This window comes from Oculina patagonica, chromosome 3 (genome assembly GCF_052425735.1).
Source record: "Oculina patagonica isolate OP01 chromosome 3, crgOcupat, whole genome shotgun sequence".
Lineage (NCBI taxonomy): Eukaryota > Metazoa > Cnidaria > Anthozoa > Scleractinia > Oculinidae > Oculina > Oculina patagonica.
The window spans coordinates 5,735,154-5,741,017 of NC_135760.1; positions in this window are offsets into that span (position 1 = coordinate 5,735,154).

Here is a 5,864-nt window from a genome sequence, read left to right on the forward strand (position 1 = left end):
GAAATTTAAGTGATTCAAAATACAAAATTTTCGCAAAATCGCGAAATTTAAGTGTCGCGAAATATGCGCACCTCAAAATCGCGAAATTAACGTGTCGCGAAAATTTCATGTAAATAAGGTAAGTCCACTAAGGACGACAACTTTGTTTATCACTGACATTATTCGATTGTATCTATGATTTGACATAGTGTTTCTTTACTGAGTATTTGATTATTGTTTTTGAACTTTCCTGGGGAAGGATGTAGTGTATTAGTTACCTTAGCAACATCGTTATGAACTACTGATGTTGTGAAACGTTGTAGTACTGCATGATGTGGAAGTACTAGTCCTCTGTGAAAGAAGAATTGTACCAGATATATAGAATGATTATAATGAATAAAGATCAGATTGGAAATGTGACATGAAAGGACTGGGTACTTCTCTGTCTCCGTAATTAATGACTACACAACAGCTGTAGCTTTCTGTGACCTTCCAGCTGTTCTGAGACCTGAAATAACAGGTGCACATATTCGACAGTTAACCCTTGAAGCTGGTGTCCGAACAATCGATTACACGTAATCTGAACAGAAAGAAAACAAATGGAGAAATGATAAAATGAACGAAATGATCCTCGCAGTGTGAAAGCAAGTTTAGCAATTGCATTTTTAGCCTGAGAAAAAAGGTTGGAGAGGAGGGGGATGAAAGATACTTGAGGGTCCAAAATAGGTTTGGCGGGATGCGGGATGGGGCTCAAAATCAAGGCGGGATGGGGGATATTAAAAATTTTAGTGGCGGGATACGGGATGAAATTGTCTTGGCGGGACCGGGATTCGTTCCCATTCGTAGGCGGGATGTGGGATATTTTGAATTTGAAGGCGGGATGCGGGATGACATAGTTCAAAACGTGACCTTAGTTGACACTTTATTTCTGTGACGATCGTGTTTCTTTTGGCTAACTATTAACATTTTAACATGACCTGACATGCATCCATCACTACGCGAAATGTGATTGGCTGTAATAAGTAGCTGGACAAGTCGAATGACCCTTTTTATGAGTTGTGCGCCATTTCCGGTGATCAAATTCACATTGAATTAAGTCTTTCAAGCTAAGCGTGATGGCGACACGAACTGACCTGACCTCGGAATCTTCCGAGATGAACGAGGCAGGGCAGAAAGAAAGCGATCTCATAACTTGCGTAGCATTTTATTATGAAAAAGGTAGTAGCGGTAATAGTTTTCTCCGAAAGGAAAAATTTCGAGCCGTGTTGACCAGAGGAGCGAAAACTCTGAAGAAGATTCGGGAAACAGTAACGTAAGTATCGATTAGATTTGGTTCGTTCGTTTTTTATCAATTTTAATTTCTTTCATTATTCTTACTGATTGCATTATTTTGTAATGGCAGCAATTTTGGTGGACTACGTGATACTGCCAAAAAGATCGGCCTCGGTGAACATTTGGAAATAAAATTGGCAAGGCTGGACAAATCGGATGCCGCAAGAGGAACCCAGTGTTTTGCAATAAACACAGATTTACAAGCGGAGCTCGAAATGCCGAGTATTCGAAGTGGGACCGACATGCTGCAAGGTAAGTGAAGTTTATGTATCTGGCTTACAGTCGATCAAAGTTTTTGATTAAAAGGTGCAAAGTTCAGTATTTTATGGAGCATTTTTGGCCGCATTTTTCGCGATCAGTTGACTCAAGCCGAGGTCTATCAAATTACAGTGAAATCAAATAGCGCGTGAAGCTTACGTCACGCTGCCTCAAACACAGAGGTCTGTCTACCTGTGGGCTCGTCACGCAACGTCACGCTCGGCGGTCAACGGCTGCGTAAGAGACTATGGTTACTATGCACGTCCTTTTGTGACTTTTCTGTGGTCAACGAAAAATAATTGAGTAAATAGCAAATGTGAATCTTAAATAGTTTTAACTAGAGGACCCTAGAGGAACGTCTGATTCACGGCAGATTGGTGTTTCATCCTTGATGATGTAAGTATTTTAGCTTCTTGCTGTGCAAAACATGACACTCAATGAAAGACAATGAAAGTCACGTACACCTGGTCTACCGGTATGTCGAATAAATCAAATTGCATATGTTTGGCTCGATACTTTTTCCAATATAAGTTAAGTTTCTTGTACCAGTAGAAAGGTCTAGAAAACGCTAGCCTCAAAAGCCTCTTGTTTCTGTATCTTTTAGTGTTCGTTTACCCCGTGGAAATTGCATTTAGCAAGTCTTGCCCGCGAATTGTTGTTGAAGTTAAGGAGGCTGATAGCTCAAGGACAGCAGAAAGTGCAACAATCACCAAGCCGCCTGATCCCATGGAAACGCGCCAGCTTACAGAAAAAGAGAAAGAGCAGTTAAGAACAGGTATGTCAACTTACATGCCTTACTTTATTGATCAGGTTTATCTTCTTCAATAATCTTGTTATTTAAAGGCACTATTTAGGGCAAACTCTTTATTCTTATTGTAGTACATGTAAATGGTCGTAAATTTGTTGTCTTAGCAAATACTGAATTACTCAAACCTTCTATGACTTCTATCTCTGTTGTTTTCTAGAGTTAAAAGCACGTGGTAATAGCACATTTTTGAGAGTGAGCCCGTCGTCGTCAGATTAAAGAAGAAATCATTTAAATGGGCGTGGAAGGTACGATGCGGTACTGCAGCAAAGTTTGCAACTGCGCCCCGATGCAGGAGTTTGGCCATGAAAAATTGTTTCGTTCCAACACTATTTTCCTTTTCTTCAATGAGGTTTTTTTTTTTTTCCTCAATAGATCACTTAATCCTGCTCAAAGAAGCGCAAACAAAAAGAAGCGTCGCAATCAATTGCCAAATTCATGAAAACTCATGCGGGAACTACACCTGGAAATATAATGTGGATCTGATTGGACAACTCAGACACTGAAGCTAACATAAGATAGATTGACACGTTTCTTTTACACGGAAAAGGCATCTGTCACTCAGTGATTTTTTTGTTCAATTTAAAGATCTACATGTAAGACTTTATTAGTAAAGTTTTAAATGTTGGATAGTTATTTTTCATCTCAGTTGCTTATGGATTGTGCTGTTCTACACTAGTTTAATAAATTGTTAAACCTACATTGACCTCTTAAATGACTTAATAACATCGATCAACATCGTGTAAGATTTCAAATTGGCAAGAATACACCACTCTAGGCATTCTTTGAACACATCTTGGAACTGTTCTCTATTCCAGCGTACAACCCTCCGAATTGCACGTGGTAGACAGTGACATCGGAGAGCTGTCCTCTGACTGCCCTGACAGCCCACACTCACTATCTTCCCACTCTTCAACACATTATAACGAAGATGAAAGTGATGAATATGATGAAAAAGATGTTGAACACTATTTGGATAACAATTGCAGGATCTTAGCTATCGGTGTTGAACATGCCGATCCAGTATGCGTGAAACTAAATGAACATATTCGGCGTGGGCTCATATCTAAAGACAAAATCTTTTACCGTTACCTCAGAGATGTCGTTGAGATTTTTATAGACCCGAGACACGAATACGATGCAGAGGTGGTCGAATTCTTTAATTCAATTGCATACTTGGGAGGCCGCCGCACTGCCAATTTCCTTCGCGGCCCTATGTATGCCTTTCAAGGTCAGGGCTCAGCTCACAACCCGATGGAATGCAAAATGAATCTTGGGGGCCCGTCTGAACAAACATGCTCAAAACGACAAGCAGGATACACTACTGAATCCGGTGTCATAAAACAGCTGAGTGTAGCACATTTGACAATGTCAGCAAAATCGAATACTAAACCATTGATAAACAATGATCTTGTTACTGTAATCCCATCGGTGTTTGCAAATGACGGTACCGCTCTTAAGCCTGCGATTGAATTTGATCCCCGGGAAAAGAAGAACGTTGGTCTAACAGTGAAAGCAGATATTGCCTACGTGAAAAGCAACCCCCGCCCTTCAGCCGAGTTTCTTAAGACAAACATTGTCTCTGAGGTATTAGTTTCTTCTGTGACAAACCTAGACAATAGCACTAGTCTTCCTTGTGCGGTCGATTATGTAAGCAAAGGCGGCAAATCGGGTCAAGAAATGAGAAATCTATTTTCTTCCCACTGCAAAACCCTTCAGGTCTGTAAATGTTGCCAAAGTTCTTTCTCCTGCCGTGAAAGCATTTTAGGACCAGAAGCTACGCAAGTTTGCAAAAGTTCCTGTGATGACTGTTTAAGACTGCAAGCAGTTTGCGAAAATTGCCGTGAAAGTGGGCAAGTGAGCCATCTGCCAAGTTTGAGAGCCTGTGATCGTTGTTTGCAAAATGAACAAAAATGTCTGCGAAGGGCAATTGTGGCGTTCACAACTGACTGCGAAGAAGGCAACAAGAAAGCCATGTTGTCCATTCAACAAGCAGTTGAAGATGGGACAATTGACAACGATCTAGCCCTCCTTGTGCCCTTACCCGATTGTCCACATGTTGGCAAAAGTCTAAAAGCGAGCTTCGCCAATTGGTTTTTAAAGCTCGGGAATGAAAGAGGAAATCTCGCCATTTTGAGAACACTGCGCAATAAATCTGATCCAACGACAAAGAAAACAATGAGGAAACTAATTCCTAAAAATGATTATGTAAGAAACAAAGATCGCCAAGATCCTATGGCTGTTCTCAAGCTTACAGAACATAGCATGACATCTTTCTTAGATTCTCTTGACTGTGTTGGACACACCATCATCCCAGAGCTTGACAAGTACACTGAGCGCAATAAAGTTGGCATGTATCCAAATCCTATAAGCATCTCGACAGGCCCATTTGGAAGCTTGCTGTTTTTAAGTTTTGACCCTGCCAGTAGGAAATCAAATATTCACCTTGCCCAACTTCATAGTCCGATTACAAAGATTGACACTGTTGCAAAAGATGTCGCGGCAGAAGAGGTGGACTACCAAGACGGAGTGATTTTCTTTTGCGCTAAAGGCTCTCCAATTGGCTTTCATGAATTGACCAAAGGAGCAGTTGTTTTAAACCCGGAACGTCTAAAAACGCGGCAAATGATCCAAGATAAACTTGATGAGCTTGGCATCGAAGCAAATGGTACTATACCAGTTTTACGTGAGCAAATTAGTAAGCATTTAGTTGATGTAGATGCTGCGTACAAGGAAAATGGATTTCAAAGTGATCAAATTAACTTTTGGCATAATAGAGATCCCAAGAAATTTGAATCAATTCATGTCATTGATTTACAATTGATTTATGCGGCATGCACTACAGATCGATGTATCATGTCGATCCACATCCAGAAAGATGGAATCGGCCTTCGCGGAGATTATCAGTCCTTAATTACTTATGGCAGTGATTGGGAGAAAGTCAGTTCATTGTGTATTAACAACGACAAGCTCTATGTGGCACACCAAAAAGGAGTGGAAGAGGTATCCCTCGTTAATCTGCGTACAGTACGTGTCATTAGTGCTGGAGGTGAAGAATGCCTAATGCCACACACTCTTGCACCATATGGGGACGGAATTGTTGTGTCAGATCCTGAGAGACACTGCGTCCTGAAATGGTCCAGTAGCGTAAGAAATGTTCAAGTGTTCGCTGGTGACAGCACCCCTGGAAACAATGATGGCATAGCGACAAAATGCAGATTTTTCCAGCCCTCCGGGATCTGCTCAGAATTCAACAATGTTGTTTACATTTGTGACACACAAACAAGTTGTATTAAGGTTTTCACGACGCTTAAGAAGACCGCAGAATTCCTAAAGGGTATTGGAGAGTTATTTGCCGCATTCTCAATCCACGAAAAGCACCACAAGTACGACTTGTGTGATCTTACAACAGCCATCCGTAGAGTGGGCATGTGTTTACAGGTTCTTGAGGAGAACGTAGCGTCCATCAGAGAGCTAAACATTTGTTTGC